Genomic DNA, 21,396 nt, shown 5'->3' with positions numbered 1-21,396 from the left:
ATCAGAAAACTACAAAATTTGACCAGGAACGTTTATAGATTTCGAACATTACGTAGCGTTTAACTTCAGTGAAATACTTCGGACCTTAGAATTTCTACGAGGACATTAAAATCACCACCGATAAAAGTCAGCCGTTGAGGCCAACGGAACTGGCTGGCTTAAGCGATGTGTGACAGTATCAACTGAGAATTAATTTGTTCATTGTCGACCTGGATTGCCAATAAAATATTCAGTTCTAGACCAGATACAAGAATCAGTATTGTTTGTAAAACTGTTGTATATAAACCAACATTTGTAACAACTATTTGTAATAACCGTTATTATAAATTGTATTTTGTGTTTTTATATTAAAACATATTTGTCTTAAAAAAGGAAACTGTGTGTATCAACCTTGTTGACAAATAATATAAATTTAATATCTATTAATATTGAATTCAATAATAAATTAAAATTCCTGTTATTTGAAGTAGTTATACGTAATGTACGTAACATAATTAATCGGAGACTTATCCGAAATAAATTATAGTACGTAACACTTTATGTCATAAAATATACTGTCATACCTTTGTATAAACGTCATAAAACTATCATATCTACATCATAAAATATATTCTCAAAACTTTATATACGTCATAAAATATATTCTCAAACCTTTATATACGTCATAAAATCTACTGTCATTCCTTTATATCTACGTTATGAAATATATTTTCATACCTTTATATACGTCATAAAATCTGCTGTCATACCTTCATATGTATGTCATAAAATGTATTTTCATACCTTTATATACGTCATAAAATCTACTGTCATACCTTCATATGTACGTCGTATATTTGTTTTTTTCTGAAGTAAGCCTCCTTTCCTTCTCTCTCTGATGGTTGTCTCCAGTTCACGGACACTCTGTGGTTTATTTAAAGAATATCCGCTTATTTCGTTCTTTTTCTCCGCTAATTCCGTGTGACGACTGACCTTTAAGGAGCGAATCAAGCGAATGCGAGGATGCGACCCCCTTACACAGCGGGGTATGTTGTCGGGGCTCCAGGCTCCATCTACACAGGTAGCTCCAGGGGGGCCGTCCGTCAACATGTAGCTTTTATGACATTCGTACAGGATTTGTCTATTATTCTTTACTTTCCGAACGTAGGGTCTGTAGTCGTACATCCCCATGTGTCCGACAAGAAGGACCCGTCCGTGCTTCAGGTACCCAGGGAATGGGCAGTAGACTGAAGAACATGTAAACACATAAATATACGTGCACACACACATGTAACATTGTCACAGTTTATATTTGTTTATAAACTAATCTTTCAATACAGAATAACGACTGTTGTCATGACGACGATTCTGTAATCCGCATGCTTGCTACAACCGATCAACCCGAAAATATCTTTGTTCCATGTTTACCTGCCCTTTATTTACGCTCAACCTTGGAGTTCCCGTCAAAGAAAAAAACACGTGTAACACGTGTAACACCTGTTATTATTTTTATCTGCTCACCCCCATTTCTTCCCCGGCGGAGCAGCGGTAAGCTTGAGAACTAAATTCAGGGTTCGATCCTTAAAGTGTACAGTGTGCAACACTGAACGAACGAGACTGCTTGAAGTAAGAAAACAAACTCGAGTTTTCAGTTGGTTGTTTGGAAGTAAGCACAAAGCTACACAACGGGCTATCTGTGCTGTGCCCACTACGGGTATCGAAACCAGGTTTATAGGGGTGCGAGCTCGCAGACATGCCACTGTGGGGCTTTTGTGTATAAATTGATAAAATAAATGTAAGTAGTCAATTATGTTTTGGAATAAACTGTCACTCTTCGAATATATACTTTATTTTACCACCATTAAAGAGTTCTGTATCTATGTATAAAATTATCTCATAAACTTTCAGTCAACGTTTAAATCAAGAGGTGCTTTATTTGACAAGAGAAAGATAGATCTGTTTTATCATAAACTTTCAGTCTGCGTTTAAATCAAGAGGTGCTTTATTTGACAAGAGAAAGATAGATCTGTTTTATCATAAACTTTCAGTCTACGTTTAAATCAAGAGGTGCTTTATTTGACAAGAGAAATATAGATCTGTTTTATCATAAACTTTCAGTCTACGTTTAAATCAAGAGGTGCTTTATTTGACAAGAGAAAGATAGATCTGTTTTATCATAAACTTTCAGTCTACGTTTAAATCAAGAGGTGCTTTATTTGACAAGAGAAAGATAGATCTGTTTTATCATAAACTTTCAGTCAACGTTTAAATCAAGAGGTGCTTTATTTGACAAGAGAAAGATAGATCTGTTTTATCATAAACTTTCAGTCTACGTTTAAATCAAGAGGTGCTTTATTTGACAAGAGAAAGATAGATCTGTTTTATCATAAACTTTCAGTCTACGTTTAAATCAAGAGGTGCTTTATTTGACAAGAGAAAGATAGATCTGTTTTATCATAAACTTTCAGTCTACGTTTAAATCAAGAGGTGCTTTATTTGACAAGAGAAAGATAGATCTGTTTTATCATAAACTTCCAGTCTACGTTTAAATCAAGAGGTGCTTTATTTGACAAGAGAAAGATAGATCTGTTTTATCATAAACTTTCAGTCTACGTTTAAATCAAGAGGTGCTTTATTTGACAAGAGAAAGACAGATCTGTTTTATCATAAACTTTCAGTCTACGTTTAAATCAAGAGGTGCTTTATTTGACAAGAGAAAGATAGATCTGTTTTATCATAAACTTTCAGTCTACGTTTAAATCAAGAGGTGCTTTATTTGACAAGAGAAAGATAGATCTGTTTTATCATAAACTTTCAGTCTACGTTTAAAACAAGAGATGCTTTATTTGACAAGAGAAAGATAGATCTGTTTTATCATAAACTTTCAGTCTACGTTTAAATCAAGAGGTGCTTTATTTGACAAGAGAAAGATAGATCTGTTTTATCATAAACTTTCAGTCTACGTTTAAATCAAGAGGTGCTTTATTTGACAAGAGAAAGATAGATCTGTTTTATCATAAACTTTCAGTCTACGTTTAAATCAAGAGGTGCTTTATTTGACAAGAGAAAGATAGATCTGTTTTATCATAAACTTTCAGTCTACGTTTAAATCAAGAGGTGCTTTATTTGACAAGAGAAAGATAGATCTGTTTTATCATAAACTTTCAGTCTACGTTTAAATCAAGAGGTGCTTTATTTGACAAGAGAAAGATAGATCTGTTTTATCATAAACTTTCAGTCTACGTTTAAATCAAGAGGTGCTTTATTTGACAAGAGAAAGATAGATCTGTTTTATCATAAACTTTCAGTCTACGTTTAAATCAAGAGGTGCTTTATTTGACAAGAGAAAGATAGATCTGTTTTATCATAAACTTTCAGTCTACGTTTAAATCAAGAGGTGCTTTATTTGACAAGAGAAAGATAGATCTGTTTTATCATAAACTTTCAGTCTACGTTTAAATCAAGAGGTGCTTTATTTGACAAGAGAAAGATAGATCTGTTTTATCATAAACTTTCAGTCTACGTTTAAATCAAGAGGTGCTTTATTTGACAAGAGAAAGATAGATCTGTTTTATCATACACTTTCAGTCTACGTTTAAATCAAGAGGTGCTTTATTTGACAAGAGAAAGATAGATCTGTTTTATCATACACTTTCAGTCTACGTTTAAATCAAGAGGTGCTTTATTTGACAAGAGAAAGATAGATCTGTTTTATCATAAACTTTCAGTCTACGTTTAAATCAAGAGGTGCTTTATTTGACAAGAGAAAGATAGATCTGTTTTATCATACACTTTCAGTCTACGTTTAAATCAAGAGGTGCTTTATTTGACAAGAGAAAGATAGATTTGTTTTATCATACACTTTCAGTCTACGTTTAAATCAAGAGGTGCTTTATTTGACAAGAGAAAGATAGATCTGTTTTATCATAAACTTTCAGTCTACGTTTAAATCAAGAGGTGCTTTATTTGACAAGAGAAAGATAGATCTGTTTTATCATAAACTTTCAGTCTACGTTTAAATCAAGAGGTGCTTTATTTGACAAGAGAAAGATAGATCTGTTTTATCATAAACTTTCAGTCTACGTTTAAATCAAGAGGTGCTTTATTTGACAAGAGAAAGATAGATTTGTTTTATCATAAACTTTCAGTCTACGTTTAAATCAAGAGGTGCTTTATTTGACAAGAGAAAGATAGATCTGTTTTATCATAAACTTTCAGTCTACGTTTAAATCAAGAGGTGCTTTATTTGACAAGAGAAAGATAGATTTGTTTTATCATACACTTTCAGTCTACGTTTAAATCAAGAGGTGCTTTATTTGACAAGAGAAAGATAGATCTGTTTTATCATACACTTTCAGTCTACGTTTAAATCAAGAGGTGCTTTATTTGACAAGAGAAAGATAGATCTGTTTTATCATAAACTTTCAGTCTACGTTTAAATCAAGAGGTGCTTTATTTGACAAGAGAAAGATAGATCTGTTTTATCATAAACTTTCAGTCTACGTTTAAATCAAGAGGTGCTTTATTTGACAAGAGAAAGATAGATTTGTTTTATCATACACTTTCAGTCTACGTTTAAATCAAGAGGTGCTTTATTTGACAAGAGAAAGATAGATCTGTTTTATCATAAACTTTCAGTCTACGTTTAAATCAAGAGGTGCTTTATTTGACAAGAGAAAGATAGATCTGTTTTATCATAAACTTTCAGTCTACGTTTAAATCAAGAGGTGCTTTATTTGACAAGAGAAAGATAGATCTGTTTTATCATAAACTTTCAGTCTACGTTTAAATCAAGAGGTGCTTTATTTGACAAGAGAAAGATAGATTTGTTTTATCATAAACTTTCAGTCTACGTTTAAATCAAGAGGTGCTTTATTTGACAAGAGAAAGATAGATCTGTTTTATCATAAACTTTCAGTCTACGTTTAAATCAAGAGGTGCTTTATTTGACAAGAGAAAGATAGATTTGTTTTATCATAAACTTTCAGTCTACGTTTAAATCAAGAGGTGCTTTATTTGACAAGAGAAAGATAGATCTGTTTTATCATAAACTTTCAGTCTACGTTTAAATCAAGAGGTGCTTTATTTGACAAGAGAAAGATAGATCTGTTTTATCATACACTTTCAGTCTACGTTTAAATCAAGAGGTGCTTTATTTGACAAGAGAAAGATAGATCTGTTTTATCATAAACTTTCAGTCTATGTTTAAATCAAGAGGTGCTTTATTTGACAAGAGAAAGATAGATTTGTTTTATCATAAACTTTCAGTCTACGTTTAAATCAAGAGGTGCTTTATTTGACAAGAGAAAGATAGATCTGTTTTATCATACACTTTCAGTCTACGTTTAAATCAAGAGGTGCTTTATTTGACAAGAGAAAGATAGATCTGTTTTATCATAAACTTTCAGTCTACGTTTAAATCAAGAGGTGCTTTATTTGACAAGAGAAAGATAGATTTGTTTTATCATAAACTTTCAGTCTACGTTTAAATCAAGAGGTGCTTTATTTGACAAGAGAAAGATAGATTTGTTTTATCATAAACTTTCAGTCTACGTTTAAATCAAGAGGTGCTTTATTTGACAAGAGAAAGATAGATTTGTTTTATCATAAACTTTCAGTCTACGTTTAAATCAAGAGGTGCTTTATTTGACAAGAGAAAGATAGATTTGTTTTATCATAAACTTTCAGTCTACGTTTAAATCAAGAGGTGCTTTATTTGACAAGAGAAAGATAGATTTGTTTTATCATAAACTTTCAGTCTACGTTTAAATCAAGAGGTGCTTTATTTGACAAGAGAAAGATAGATTTGTTTTATCATAAACTTTCAGTCTACGTTTAAATCAAGAGGTGCTTTATTTGACAAGAGAAAGATAGATTTGTTTTATCATAAACTTTCAGTCTACGTTTAAATCAAGAGGTGCTTTATTTGACAAGAGAAAGATAGATTTGTTTTATCATAAACTTTCAGTCTACGTTTAAATCAAGAGGTGCTTTATTTGACAAGAGAAAGATAGATTTGTTTTATCATAAACTTTCAGTCTACGTTTAAATCAAGAGGTGCTTTATTTGACAAGAGAAAGATAGATCTGTTTTATCATAAACTTTCAGTCTACGTTTAAATCAAGAGGTGCTTTATTTGACAAGAGAAAGATAGATTTGTTTTATCATAAACTTTCAGTCTACGTTTAAATCAAGAGGTGCTTTATTTGACAAGAGAAAGATAGATCTGTTTTATCATAAACTTTCAGTCTACGTTTAAATCAAGAGGTGCTTTATTTGACAAGAGAAAGATAGATCTGTTTTATCATAAACTTTCAGTCTACGTTTAAATCAAGAGGTGCTTTATTTGACAAGAGAAAGATAGATCTGTTTTATATCAGCCATACGAAACTTATTTTTCATCTGAAACATAAGTTATAATATTTAAAGCATAATTAAAAATCACTTTGAAAATAAAACACATATGGCTAAGTATGGCCAGGTGGTTGAGGCACTCGACTCGTAATTTGAAGTTCAACACAAAATGAATGTCAGACGAAACGGAACAAAATATCGAGAAGCACATAATTAAAACCTGACGTAAATAAAACACCAGCAGCGCCGCTATATTTGTATTACAGTAAGAAAGTTTCAGATCAGTCTACAGCCATCTTAAATAAGTACTTTGAAGTGCTTGCACCTAGCAAACTGTAACTGACCACTTGAATGATAAGTAAACTTATTTCAAGTAATGATAAATAATTGTCGCTAAAATAAACAATATTGTGTTATTAACCCTTACCCTAAATGTGATTTATAAATAGCTCGTATTGGACTGATTAAAATGAAATAAAAACTTTCACCAACTCACTCTGGTTCATACCGTATCAGTTGTTGACAAAAATACGAAACCCGAAAACAAGAGCGCTTTGGAAAGATTCGTCTTTCTTCATCAGGAACAAACTTGTTTCCAGTTTGTTCCTAAAGAAGAGAGTTTCACTTTTGGAAAACGAGCAAGTTGTAGGGTATCGTACTTATATCTTTAATCCTCAAAAAAAGTACAAAACTGTTTGATTATCAAATAGTGAATGTTGTTATTTTAATATTAATGATAAAAGTTTAGGTTTCTATAATCCATATTGTGTTTTCCGAACATCATGACAGCGGTTGTTATCCATTCGGTTTGACAATATGAACAGTGCCTGAACAACAACTGTGGCTGTCGTGTATCAAGTAGCCTGATGAGCGCTGTTGTTGGTCTTGTTGACTCTGAATTTTGTGGTGACAGTAAACTCGCATTCTGAGGGTCGCAGGTTCGAATCCCCTTCACACCAAAAAAGTTCGTCGTTTTAGCCGTGGGAGCGTTATTATGTGATGGTCGATACCACTATTCATTGGTAAAAGAGTAGCTCAAGAGTTGATAGTGGGTGGTGATGACTAGCTGTCTTCCCGCTATTCTTACACTGTTAAATTGTGAACGATTAGCGCATATATCCCTCGTATAGTTTAGCGCAAAATTCAAGAAACAATTGTTCGTTTGTTTTGAATTTCGCAGCTAGTCATCACCACCAACCGCCTATTCTTGGAACATTCTTCCACCAACAAATACTGGGATTGACCGTGATATTATAACGCCCCCACGGCTAAAAAGGCGAGCATCTTTAGTGCGACGGGGATTCGAACCTGCGACCCTCGGATTTCGAATCGAACGCCTTAACACACTTGGCCATGTCGGGCCTCAAGAAACAAACAAACAAACATTAAAACACAAATATTATCGTAAAGCTTAAAATGTGTCAAAATAACACGAGCTCGTTTACAAAATTACAAAATATATATAAACATTTATTCAATTTTTTATAGTCTAATAGACTAACATAAAGTATTCAAAAATCGTGTATAATGTAGATAAAAATTAATAGCTTAAGGTCAAAATGTGAATCGAAAGATTCGTGGTTCGTGTTTTGCTTTCACGACCCCACCCCCTGCACTTTGGGGCTGTGACTACACTATAAAAATCGTGGTGAAATTTCAATATTCGGAGTAACCCAAGAACTGGCAGCGGGTGGAGTTGATTAGATGCTCTCTCTCTCTAAGTTAATAGTTATAAAATTAAAGCGGTTACGCGTGGGTAGCCCTTGGTGTAACCCATAGAAATCCTTGCAACAAAGATGTCGCCAGCACTTGTTTCCTTAACTTGAGGCTAAACTTCTTTGAAATACCTACTTTCCTCGCAATAGGGAACACTTCCAGTCCATTGACCAAATTTACACGTGGTCACGTTAAGGCCGACGAGTCTGTATCCGTCTTTGCAACGAAAAAGAGCTGTCCGTCCGTGGTCAGTTTTAGGAGCGATGACCATTCCATGGCGTGGCTTTATCGGAAGATATTTACATCTTGCTAAGGAATAGAGAAAGTCCATAAAGCTAAGTTATAAATAGAAATCTTATTATTTTACAAATAAAAAAGGCTTGTGTGAAAAAAAGAAAAAAGTACAAATATTCCGACTTCCAGCTGTTATTTACTAGTTGTTATTAAACACTTTATGACAGTAATTTGGTAAACGAGTAGCCCCAAAGTTGGCAGTGGGTGTGGCGACTAACTGCTTTCCCACTGCTAAATTATAGACAACTAGCGCAGATAGCCCTCGTGTAGCTTTGAGCAAACTTCAAAATAAAGAAACATTTTTTTTCCAGTATTAATTACAATATCTAAAAATTTCACACAAGAAATCCAGTCACCTTAAGAGTACTAGTAGATTGTTAGGACACTTAAAAACGGAATTTGTACTTGTCAACATATTTTAATCGTTTCTAAGCGTGTCTATCGGTAGTGGCCTGGTATGGCCAGATGAGTTAAGGCGTTCGACATGTAATCTGAGGGTCGCAGGTTCGAATCCCGGTCGCACAAATCATGTTTGCTCTTTCCGTCGTGTGGGCGTTATAATGTGACGGTCAATCCCACTATTCGTTGATAAAAGAGTTGCCCCAGAGTTGGCGGTGGGTGATGATAACTAGCTGCCTTCCCTCTAGTCTTATACTGTTAAATTAGGGACGGCTAGCGCAGATGGTTCTCGTGTAGCTTTGCGCGAAATTCAGAAATAAGCAAAGCTAAACACTGAATAAAGTTATCAGACGGTTATTTAATAGTTTACAATGCTTACTAATTAAAAAAAATACTACTTCACGTGCACTGTTATAAAACAGTTGCACATGCAAGTTCAGAGAACTTTCAGTTGTTGAAGAAAATTTAATTCTATATAAGATATGAAATAAGTGCTTCCATTGCACGTGAAGTGAGTGATCACTGCGTGGTAATTCATTTTTAGAATACGTAATGTAAAATTAACATTTATGGCCATCTGGTAGCCTTCTCTCTACCCTGACGTTAGGCTTGAGAGCGAGCCTTGTTTCTGAGCTTAACGTCAGGGTCGGTATGTGACTGGGATTCGAAGCCGCGACCCTCAGATTATGAGTCGAATTCTTTTACCACCTGGCCATTTCGAGCTAAGACTACTGCTAGGAATCTGTTATAACAATTTGAGAACAATTATACACATGAATTACAATTATCACAGTTAGCTTGTTATATACGATGCCATATTTTCCAAATAACAAGCGTCCATCAATAAACTGAGTAAGATTTTGTTGTAAGTAGCTATGAGTTCCAAGTGCGGTTCTAACCCTTGATGAACTAATTAGTCTACTAATTAGATTCGTTTTCTGTATTTAGTGAGATTTTGTCCACGTAATATTTAAAAACTGAAGTTTCAGTGTTTCATGCCTGACTCTGCTATCACAGCCAATCAGGGAAGGTAGCGTGCAACTTTGACTGAAATTCAAACCAAACCAATCAGTGATATTGTGTGTTTTGTAGAAGTTTCGGGATCGTTTCGAAGGGCAAAATAATAATAAAGTGTTGAAATGTTTTTTGTAACTTGTTATTTATTAAGTTTCAAAACAATGTCAAATTTAACGACAAATGGCCTAAATATGTAGAACATGTTCATAATCTAGTGACAACAACAAAAATCAAGAGACCAACAAGCGAGAAACGTTTCAAATCTTATTTAGTTTTACTGGCTAAACTTTTCTATTAAACTTTCAAATTCTAGTATATAATCGTTTAAATGTGATTCAAACAGTGAGTAAGGAAGAAGGGCTTTGCACACTGTCGTATGAGTTAGGACAGAATGGCTTTGCACACTCTCGTATGAGTTAGGACAGAAGAGGTTTGCACACTGTCGTATGAGTAAGGACAGAAGAGCTTTGCACACTGTCGTATGAGTTAGGGCAGAATGGCTTTGCACACTCTCGTATGAGTTAGGACAGAAGAGGTTTGCACACTGTCGTATGAGTTAGGACAGAATGGCTTTGCAAACTGTCGTATGAGTTAGGACAGAAGAGGTTTGCAAACTGTTGTATGAGTTAGGACAGAAGGGCTTTGCACACAGTCGTATGAGTAAGGACAGAAGGGATTTGCACACTGTCGTATGAGTTAGGACAGAATGGCTTTGCACACTCTCGTATGAGTTAGGACAGAAGAGGTTTGCACACTGTCGTATGAGTTAGGACAGAAAGGCTTTGCAAACTGTCGTATGAGTTAGGACAGAAGAGGTTTGCAAACTGTCGTACGAGTTAGGACAGAAGGGCTTTGCAAACTGTCGTATGAGTGAGGACAGAAGGGATTTGCAAACTGTCGTATGAGTTAGGACAGAAGGGCTTTGCAAACTGTCGTATGAGTAAGGACAGAAGGGATTTGCACACTGTCGTATGAGTTAGGACAGAATGGCTTTGCACACTCTCGTATGAGTTAGGACAGAAGAGGTTTGCACACTGTCGTATGAGTTAGGACAGAAGAGGTTTGCAAACTGTCGTACGAGTTAGGACAGAAGGGCTTTGCACACTGTCGTATGAGTTAGGACAGAAGGGCTTTGCATATAGTCGTATATAGATCAATTTACCAGGCACACAGACAGGCACGTGCGTCCATGTGCCGTTCCTACATGTTACAGGTGTGGTGTTGTACAGGAACTGGTGCTGCTGTTTACAATCCACGTGGATTTCTTGTCCGTCCTCCACTCTCGTTCCGGGCTGAAAGTTGTTTACTCGACCATTTGTCACATCCGGGACAACACAGTAAGCTGTAGGATTAGAACGGTATGTTTAGTGTTAGTACTTCGCAAAGAACTGTTATTTAGTGGATAATTTTTGGGTATCATTCCTTAGTGAAGCTTCGTTTCACCAGTTGATACAGTAAGGACATCTTTATATTTAGATATATAAATATATTCACACACATATTTATACGCGTTAACACTTAAAAACACACATAAATATACGACGCAGAGAAAAAGGTTGATAATGCTGGACGTGTCCAAAGGCTAGTGAACTGGACTGTGGATCCGGGACTATGGTTCGAGTCTCGTCGTAGGTGTTACTGTCGCTAAAAACATAGCAACTTTAAATGTCTTTGTGATGTGTCAACTACTGACATCTCGTGAGTAGTAATTGTAGTAGGTAGACTAAACATTTTTTCATAGTTGTAAGAAAATGTATTGAACCTGTTTATTGTTTAACTATAAGAACCGCTTTTTTGTGAAAGAAGATTTAGTGTTTAACTAAAATAAGTGCTCTTTTTGTGAAAGAAGATTTAGTGTTTAACTAAAATAAGTGCTCTTTTTGTGAAAGAAGATTTAGTGTTTAACTAAAATAAGTGCTCTTTTTGAGAAAGATTTAGTGTTTAACTAAAATAAGTGCTCTTTTTATAAAAGAAGATTTAGTGTTTAACTAAAATAAGTGCTCTTTTTATGAAAGAAGATTTAGTGTTTAACTAAAATAAGTGCTCTTTTTATGAAAGAAGATTTAGTGTTTAACTAAAATAAGTGCTCTTTTTATAAAAGAAGATTTAGTGTTTAACTAAAATAAGTGCTCTTTTTATGAAAGAAGATTTAGTGTTTAACTAAAATAAGTGCTCTTTTTGAGAAAGATTTAGTGTTTAACTAAAATAAGTGCTGTTTTTATAAAAGAAGATTTAGTGTTTAACTAAAATAAGTGCTCTTTTTATGAAAGAAGATTTAGTGTTTAACTAAAATAAGTGCTCTTTTTATGAAAGAAGATTTAGTGTTTAACTAAAATAAGTGCTCTTTTTATAAAAGAAGATTTAGTGTTTAACTAAAATAAGTGCTCTTTTTATGAAAGAAGATTTAGTGTTTAACTAAAATAAGTGCTCTTTTTATGAAAGATTTAGTGTTTAACTAAAATAAGTGCTCTTTTTGTGAAAGAAGATTTAGTGTTTAACTAAAATAAGTGCTCTTTTTGTGAAAGAAGATTTAGTGTTTAACTAAAATAAGTGCTCTTTTTATGAAAGAAGATTTAGTGTTTAACTAAAATAAGCACTTCTTGTGAAATAAAATTTACTGTTTAAAATAAATGCTCTTTTTGTGAAATAATATTTACTATTTAACTGAAATAAGCACTTCTTGTGAAATACAATTTACGGTTTAACTGAAATAAGTGCTCTTTTTGTGAAATAATATTTACTGTTTAACTAAAATAAGCATTTTTTGTGAAATAATATTTACTGTTTAACTGAAATAAGTGCTCTTTTTGTGAAATAATATTTACTGTTTAACTGAAACAAGTGCTCATTTTGTGAAAGAAGATTTAGTGTTTAACTAAAATAAGCGCTTCTGGTAAAAAATACTTTACTATTTAACTGAAATAAGCACTTCTTGTGAAATACAATTTACGGTTTAACTAAAATAAGCGCTTTTTTGTGAAACAAAATTAGCTGTTAAACTAAATAAGTGCTATTTTTGTGAAAGAAGAATTACTGTTTAACTAAAATAAACGCTTTTTATTTAAAGAATGTGAAATAAGGACGTACACACACACTCTCTGACTTCATCCTTTATATAATCAACTATGATAATTTTGTTTTAGAGAATGATTAGGTAGAGTAAATTTTACTAGATTTTAAGTTTTTATGGAATTCACTTGCTCTCAATATTCACTTGCTCTCAATACAAAAGCGTACAATTTGCGATTTTTGAAAGATTTTAACAATGTGTTTTTTCTTCACCTAAATATTTGTCTCGCGGCAAGTTTTTATGGTATATACAACGATATAACTTAATGTTTAACAAGTGGGTTATATTTGGGTGTAGCTACCAGTCGGATCTATAAAACCTTTAGAAAATGGATCGAAACGTGGTTCAATTCAACCATGTTCAGTTTAAAAAGTTCAAATTCAAGAGTTGTCTGACAAACAAGTGATTAAGAGATATTGAAATATTTACTTATGTCTTCACTTGTTCACCTTATGTACTCAATAGGCTAAACTTCCAGGTTAGATGTCTCCTATGGTTTAGCACAACCGTTTCCAGTTTTGATCTGCAGACCAGAGGAAAACAGTCAAGCTTCAGCCTTCTCCACCTGAATGGTAGGCTGTGGAAAAGATAGCTAGTAAACATCACTCACTGCTAACTCTTTGACCAAATAATAGTGGGATTGAGCCTCATATTATAACGTCCCCAAGGCTGAAAAGATGCATGTATAGTGATGGAAATTTGAATTCCCGATCCAGATAAGAGCCCTAACCACCATGTGATGACAGACGTTTTGAATATCGAGATTATCACTGTGAAATGTAAAAGCGTTTTGCAGAACCACGTTTCGAACCAAAGATCCTGAGATATCTAGTCAGATACGATAATTAAGCCTTGCTTGGACAGATTATGTCGATAAATTAATTACTAGAAATACAATAAAGAATTTACTATAAATGGCGGTGACAGTGTAGTAGAGACTGCTAATTTTATCGGAATATTTTGTTACGAAGTTTATCTTCTGTGTGCATATCTGATATAATTAGTTTCAGCAAAACAACCTCGTTTCGTTTGCCAAAATTATATAATTTTCTACATACCCCAAAATATTTTATGAGAAAAAGAAATCAAGATACACATACTTAATAAAATGTTACCTACAGGTGCTGTCTAAAAATGTATACGCTTATACATCATTAAATAATAATAAAAGTGACAGCGTTACCTAAACATTGAGGGAGCGGATTGGACCAGGTACCATTTTCTAGACATGTGGTCGAAATAAAGTTGCCCTGAAACTTCATTCCATCAAAGCAGTGAAAGACTATAACTGACCCTACAGTCGTTGTCTTGCCCTCTAGGTAACCGTTGTGGAGATCTTCCAACTCACCGCAGTTTATTTCTAAAAAAACCCAAAAAAAAAACAGGCAATTTCTAAATATCTTAAGTAGTTTTAAACGAAAGAAACTAAGTGAAATATAAACTACTGCATCTCTTCCTTTGCGTAACCTTGATAAACTAAATATATTAATGACATGGGATTAAGAAATAAAAATAATAAATATATTAAAAGTTGGTTTATTATATGTATATATATCATTATTTTATTACATACATTATAATTTATTATTATACCCGCAAAGGGCGGTGGGCCATGCACAATTGTTCCTTTTACCCATTAGACAGGCCCGGCATGGCCTAGCGCGTAAGGCGTGCGACTCGTAATCCGAGGGTCGCGGGTTCGCGCCCGCGTCGCGCTAAACATGCTCGCCCTCCCAGCCGTGGGGGTGTATAATGTGACGGTCAATCCCACTATTCGTTGTTAAAAGAGTAGCCCAAGAGTTGGCGGTGGGTGGTGATGACTAGCTGCCTTCCCTCTAGTCTTACACTGCTAAATTAGGGACGGCTAGCACAGATAGCCCTCGAGTAGCTTTGTGCGAAATTTCCAAACAAAACAAACAATACCCATTAGATAAAACGGTCGTGGATAAAGTAGTCGAATGGAGCTGGATTATACGACATGACAGTCTGTGAATTCTGTGTTTCCTGTTTAACAAATTGGTTTCTCACTGATCACGCGTCTGTTACTACAAAGTTCAAATAATTAACATTTACTGTTGCTTTGTTCTGAATTAAATGTGCTTTCATTCAGTAATTATTACATGTTTTTGTACTTTCAGCATTTTTTAGATTTCGCACTGGACCTGTGTCCCTAATCTCAGTTAATATCTTGAAAAATCAGAACAGTAAACCATGATCAGTATCAAAGAGAAACGCTAAAAATTCTAGCACCTATGAATCCGAGCCCTGAATCTTTTGGGTTCCTTGCGACGTTGTCTCTGATTATTCCATTCACTTAGAGCAAAAGACGTGAATTAAACCAGATAAACTCTGTGTTAACAGCTCGAGTTTAATGCTAAGTGAACTAATATTTAATGTAAAGATAAACTAATGTAATAAACAAGTAGAAAGGCTTTGGAAATGAAATAAATCAAACGGAGTTCTATAAACTACATATATTTTTTTTAAGAGAGTAAAAATTCAATAGAAATTAAGAGAACTGGAACCACTTGTACAGAAAGATCTTGCCACCAAAGACGCTGTTCCTCGTCCGGAATTGTACATATTACTTGGATTGTGTTTTTAGATAAAGATTGCTTCATTGAGTTTCACGTAGGGCCCGACATGGCCAGGTGGATTAAGGCATTCGACTTGTAATCTGAGGGTCGCGGCTTCGAATCCCCATCGCACCAAACATGCTCGCCCTTTCAGCCGTGGGGGCGTTATAAAGTGACGGTCAATCCCACTATTCGTTGGTAAAAGAGTAGCCCAAGAGGTGGCGGTGGGTGGTGATGACTACCTGCCTTCCCTCTAGTCTTACACTGCTAAATTCTGGAATGGCTAGCGCAGATAACCCTCGTGTAGCTTTGCGCGAAATTCAAAAACCAAACATAAGAGTTTTACGTACGAAAGGAATCCTCTGAAAATCTATCAAGAAGCAGCAGTACAAAATCAAACAGATTTGGTGAAGAGAAGAAACAAAGATTTTGAACGAATAAAAAAAATCAAGTTAACATCGAACCAATTTTAAAGAAATTTCAACAGCACAAAAGAATGTACACAAAATAAACCTCTGAAAGTAACACACCAAAGAAAACCCCTAAAATATCAAACAAAGGTGTAAAAGTAGCACAAAACAAAAGTGAGATATGGGGAAGACATTAGAAGTGTCTCGGTGCATGTGGATATCAATAGAACGTAAAATAAACATTTCTAAATGACGGAAGTTTATTGTGTCATTCAAACAAATGTTTCTTGATACAAGCCATGCCTCGTTTCGAAGTTACAATTTCAACGTTTTGAAATGGATCCTGGTTTCTCCAAATCCCAGTGTTCAACCATGTAGAAAACCTTGAGAAAATGTGGAAATTGGGGGAGTTTACTTCGAAACACCAGACCCCAAAAGTAAAAATGTGTTCTTGTGGGGTTGCCATACTAAATATTCCCCAGTGAAAATAATAATATAAATTGAGACCTCCGTTTTGAACTCGCAGGATGTGTTGTAAACTAAATACACTATATTAAAATTTTGATATGTAGAGATGCTTTACTAGTTCCGTTGGCAGGGGCGTAGATCCTGGGGTGGGGGATGGGGGTATAGTGCATACAATCATACCCCCTACAGTTTGGTCTGTTTAATTGTTTTATTGCATCACAGGCCTACAAATTGTGTGTTTGTTTTTGTGATTATCGTGTTCTTACCAATCGTATTACATAATTAGGCCGAGATGTAGGCTTTTTCAGTAGCCAAAATGTACATCTTTAATATAGGCGTGCTTCTAAGCTTTTCAATCTAAGCGATAGTTCGTAAGTATCAGTCAATAGGCCTAAGTATACATGCAAGTATCGTAGCAACAAGATTACTCTGTGACTGCATGCTTACAGCTTTCAGGTTCACGTAATCAGAGATTACGGATTTGCAAATTGAACAGTCCACATAAGTGGTTGAAAAAATCATTTCCCCCATCGGGTGTAAAAAAATCCACGACCCTGTTCGTTGGTAAAAACGCTGTAAATACAAGATTAATTGTTATAATTAAAACACTACCTTGATCTATCAGCCATTTTGTTAGATGATTTAATCATGAAACTGCGTGTTTCTCTAAGCGCCATGTTTAGCGTCAAACGTGTGGTAAAACGGCCCCTTCATCTGTAATAACTATAACGCACCTTCACAAGAAGGCTCCTCCCCTTCATCTGTAATAACTATAATGTACCTTCACAAGAAGGCTCCTCCCCTTCATCTGTAATAACTATAACCTACCTTCACAAGAAGGCTTTTCCCCTTCATCTATAATAACTGTAACCTACCTTCACAAGAAGGCTCCTCCCCTTCATCTGTAATAACTATAATGTAACTTCACAAGAAGGCTCCTCCCCTTCATCCGTAATAACTATAATGTACCTTCACAAGAAGGCTCCTCCCCTTCATCTGTAATAACTATAACCTACCTTCACAAGAAGGCTCCTCCCCTTCATCTGTAATAACTATAACCTACCTTCACAAGAAGGCTCCACCCCTTCATCTGTAATAACTATAACCTACCTTCACAAGAAGGCTCCTCCCCTTCATCTGTAATAACTATAACCTACCTTCACAAGAAGGCTCCACCCCTTCATCTGTAATAACTATAACCTACCTTCACAAGAAGGCTCCTCCCCTTCATCTGTAATAACTATAACCTACCTTCACAAGAAGGCTCCACCCCTTCCCATTCTTTGTTGTATTTACACCGTCTTGTCACGGAACCTGACAATCGGTAACCATGGTGACATTCGTATTTCACTACAGAGTTATAGGCCAGAGTGGTGAAAATAGCTTTTCCGTTAGGCGGAGCTGCTGGGACAGGACACTGCACAGCTAAATAAAGAGAAAGAAACGGATATCAAACGTGATTTTCTTGTATTTAGACTTTTGTGTTTAATATGCAAAAATAAAAGAAATCTCATTATATTTTTAAAATTAGTATTGAATTGAAATTTTTATACTTAATCAGTAATTTAAAACATTTTATTTTTATATCCTTTCCTTTCTTGTTTTAAAAAAGACAAATTAGAAAATCAATTAGGATAAAGCAACTGCTTGTATTTCTTTAAAACAAAAACAACTTAGAAAACGAAGACTTTGGAAAGTTAATGAAACCTTTTGTACCTTCGAAGTTAAAATTATATTTTCAGAATATTATAAAAATCTGGAACGATGCTTGTTGAATACCGATATTTACATTTCATTTGCTCGTATACGCACAAGATACTCAAACATTTTTGTTTTGTTATTTGAATGTTGCGCAAAGCTACTCGAGGGCTATCTGCGCTAACCATCCCTAATTTAGCAGTGTAAGACTAGAGGGAAGGCAAATAGCCATCACCACCCATTGCCAACTCTTAGGCTACTCTTTTACAAACGAATAGTAGGATTGACCGTCACATAATAATGTCTCCACGAGAATGTTTGATATAACGGAGATTCGAACCCGCGCCCCTCAGATTGTAAGTCGAGCGTCCTAACCTATGCCTAGCCTATGTTTTACAGCTAGTGGTTTTAGTTTTACCGTATATCTTGTACGTTTTATTTATTTTATAAAATAAAAAAACAGGTTTGCACACGAAAATAAATATCTCTATCTTATAAGCAGCATATTTGTATTCCACAGTCTTTCATTAGAGCTACTAGTTGGTATTAAAAGCATATTAATGTGTTAGCTCTAATTTTGGAAATATGAACCCATTTGTGAAACCATAAATGACCAATATGAAAATTGTAATGTATCTTTTAACTTCCTTACAATCCAAATTTATACAAGTTTTTTGGGTATAAAGAAACGTTTTCAAAAAGTATTTTTCATTACGTTTTCTTCTAATAATTTTGCATCAAAGCCATCAACGTTTTCTGATTGTTTCAAGTGTGGCATCAGGCAAGGAAATGGCAAGAATTTCCAGGAATCTGTCCCGCCAGTTTAAACAACGCAAAAGCTATGATATGAGGGTTGCGGGTTCAAATCCCGGTCGCACCAAACATGATCGCCCTTTCAGCCGTGGGTACGTTATAATGTGACAGTCAATCCCATTATTCGTTGGTAAAAGAGTAGCCCAAGAGTTGGCGATGGGTGGTGATGACTAGCTGTCTTTCCTCAAGTCTCACAGTTAAATTAGGCACGGCTAGCGCAGATAGCCCTTATGTCACTTTGCGCGTAATTCAAAAACAAACAATATATGTTGCGCACATCTTACGAGGATCATCAGTAACATTTATTGATCATTACTCATATCCTTCATAACAGATGGCGCTACAAGGCCACTAGCTGCTTTCACTCCAGTAGATGATATTTTCAGTATAATTTACTAACTTAGTTCGTGTTCAAGTCACTGAAACTACGTAATATCACTTGAGTGGTAGTTTCCCTGAGAAGATATTTCCCCAAATAGTTTTTTTTTAACGTTAATATAAATTAAAATATATATAATTAATTTTTTTTAGATTCCCCGTATGGGTAGAATATCAATCATCAGTAATTCCGTGCCTCGGAAAATCTAGCCTGTCTTTATTTGTTAAGGTTGGCTCTCAGTGTTGTCACTGTTTGTATGTCTCTTGTTCATCGTGGTTTCCTTTGAGTTGAACAGTAGAGTTTTAATTTATTTTGATAAGGAACTCAATATTTGTGTCATGTCCAAAGCTGAAAATTCGTTCTGATTATGCCCGACATTGCCTGGTGCTTAAGACAGTCGACTTGCAATCCAGCCATGGCACACGCTAGCTCTTGACGCTGAGGGGACATTATAATGTGATGTTTAATTCAACATTTCGTTGGTAAAAGACTAGCCCGGGAGTTGTTGGTGAGTGGGGTTGACTAGCTGTTAAGTTAGGGCTATCTACTACAGCTAGCTCATGTGTATCTTTGCGTGAAATTCAATAAAGAAGAGAAAATTTCTCGTTATGTGTGCGCAATGGACTATCTGTGCCCTGCTCACTACAGGTATCGAAACCCGATTTTTCTCTATATAAGTCCGCAGACATATCATGTGCCCCTGGGGGAGAACGTCTGAAAACGTTGCATAGATTGAAAACGATTGCCTATACCCCTTCCTATATTTAAATATTGTTTTACTTCTTACTTTCTTGTGTCAGTTATGAGTAATCACGAGACTGATAAAATCTATTAAAGCCCAAGTGTGTTCTATAACAAATTCATATCAACCCCTGGGGCACAGTCCACGGACTACTACTGCTGAAAATGTGCGAATCTGTACCATTCTTGGCTGCCAGAACGAGCCGCTGTGCAGCTGCAGCCATATGAAAATATAGCCCCAGCCCCATACGCACTGCCAGAGGCTGAGACTAAAATATTCTAACTATAAAAATGAGTTTCGATACCTGTGGTGGGCAGAGCACGGATAGCCCGTTGTGTAGTTTTGTGCTTACTAATAAACAACAACAAATCAATAATCACTTTAAAGTAGAAAAGTAAAGTAAAAGACATAAAACACCACAGAAAAACCTGGAAAACGTAGTTATTATACAGGCTGTCCTACAATCTAACTTAAATTTCAATCCTTTCATTTCTCGAAAAGCGGTAAACATTATATGAATTTTGTATAAAGTCCAATTTGTTGAGAGGGGAAAAATTAATAGATGGCGCATATATGACTTTCTTTTGTAATAATAGTGTGTAACGAGTTATGTCTGATAAGGTAATCTGAAAATAACGATGCTGCAGCTGCTTGCTACAGTATAACGAGTGTGTAACATCCTTTCAGAAAGTGTTTTTTCGTTGCAGCTGCTTGCTACAGTATAACGAGTGTGTAACATCCTTTCAGAAAGTGTTTTTCGTTGCAGCTGCTTGCTACAGAATAACGAGTGTGTAACATCCTTTCAGAAAGTGTTTTTTCGTTGCAGCTGCTTGCTACAGTATAACGAGTGTGTAACATCCTTTCAGAAAGTGTTTTTTTGTTGCAGCTGCTTGCTACAGTATAACGAGTATGTAACATCCTTTCAGAAAGTCTTTTTTCGTTGCAGCTGCTTGCTACAGTATAACGAGTGTGTAACATCCTTTCAGAAAGTGTTTTTTGTTGCAGCTGCTTGCTACAGTATAACGAGTGTGTAACATCCTTTCAGAAAGTTTTTTCTCGTTGCAGCTGCTTGCTACAGTATAACGAGTATGTAACATCCTTTCAGAAAGTCTTTTTTCGTTGCAGCTGCTTGCTACAGTATAACGAGTATGTAACATCCTTTCAGAAAGTCTTTTTTCGTTGCAGCTGCTTGCTACAGTATAACGAGTGTGTAACATCCTTTCATAAAGTGTTTTTTCGTTCACTTTTAGGGCATAAAAGTTTTAGTCATCGTTTGCTAGAGAACATTTGAGCTAGTAAAAGAGCAATCGTAATAATAATTACAAAATGTTAATCATTTAGGGCTAGTAAGAGGACAATCGTCACTCTAATGATGAAGTAATGCTAATCGGTAGATGACGTATCTTTCTGTGACCAAACTATAATTTTGGGGTGTAACAATATGTTTGTTTGTTTTTTTAATTTCGCGCAAAGCTACGAGA

The 21,396-nt window shown here is 35.1% G+C and overlaps 1 pseudogene across 1 annotated transcript in view; it reads right to left on the bottom strand.

The window, feature by feature from the left end:
* LOC143233630 (sushi, von Willebrand factor type A, EGF and pentraxin domain-containing protein 1-like) overlaps positions 1–21,396 on the bottom strand; it is an 84,123-nt pseudogene that overhangs the window by 23,325 nt on the left and 39,402 nt on the right. The window contains exons 6-10 of the transcript XR_013018254.1: positions 17,535–17,708; positions 14,013–14,189; positions 10,922–11,101; positions 8,185–8,358; positions 816–1,226 (exon numbers count right to left, since the gene is read on the bottom strand). The product of XR_013018254.1 is annotated as a sushi, von Willebrand factor type A, EGF and pentraxin domain-containing protein 1-like (transcript). The remainder of the gene's footprint in view (positions 1–815; positions 1,227–8,184; positions 8,359–10,921; positions 11,102–14,012; positions 14,190–17,534; positions 17,709–21,396) is intronic.

This window comes from Tachypleus tridentatus, chromosome 1 (genome assembly GCF_004210375.1).
Source record: "Tachypleus tridentatus isolate NWPU-2018 chromosome 1, ASM421037v1, whole genome shotgun sequence".
NCBI classification, from domain to species: Eukaryota; Metazoa; Arthropoda; class Merostomata; order Xiphosura; family Limulidae; genus Tachypleus; species Tachypleus tridentatus.
The sequence above is the reverse complement of the archived record's forward strand: the minus strand, read 5'-3'. Positions and strand labels throughout refer to the sequence as shown.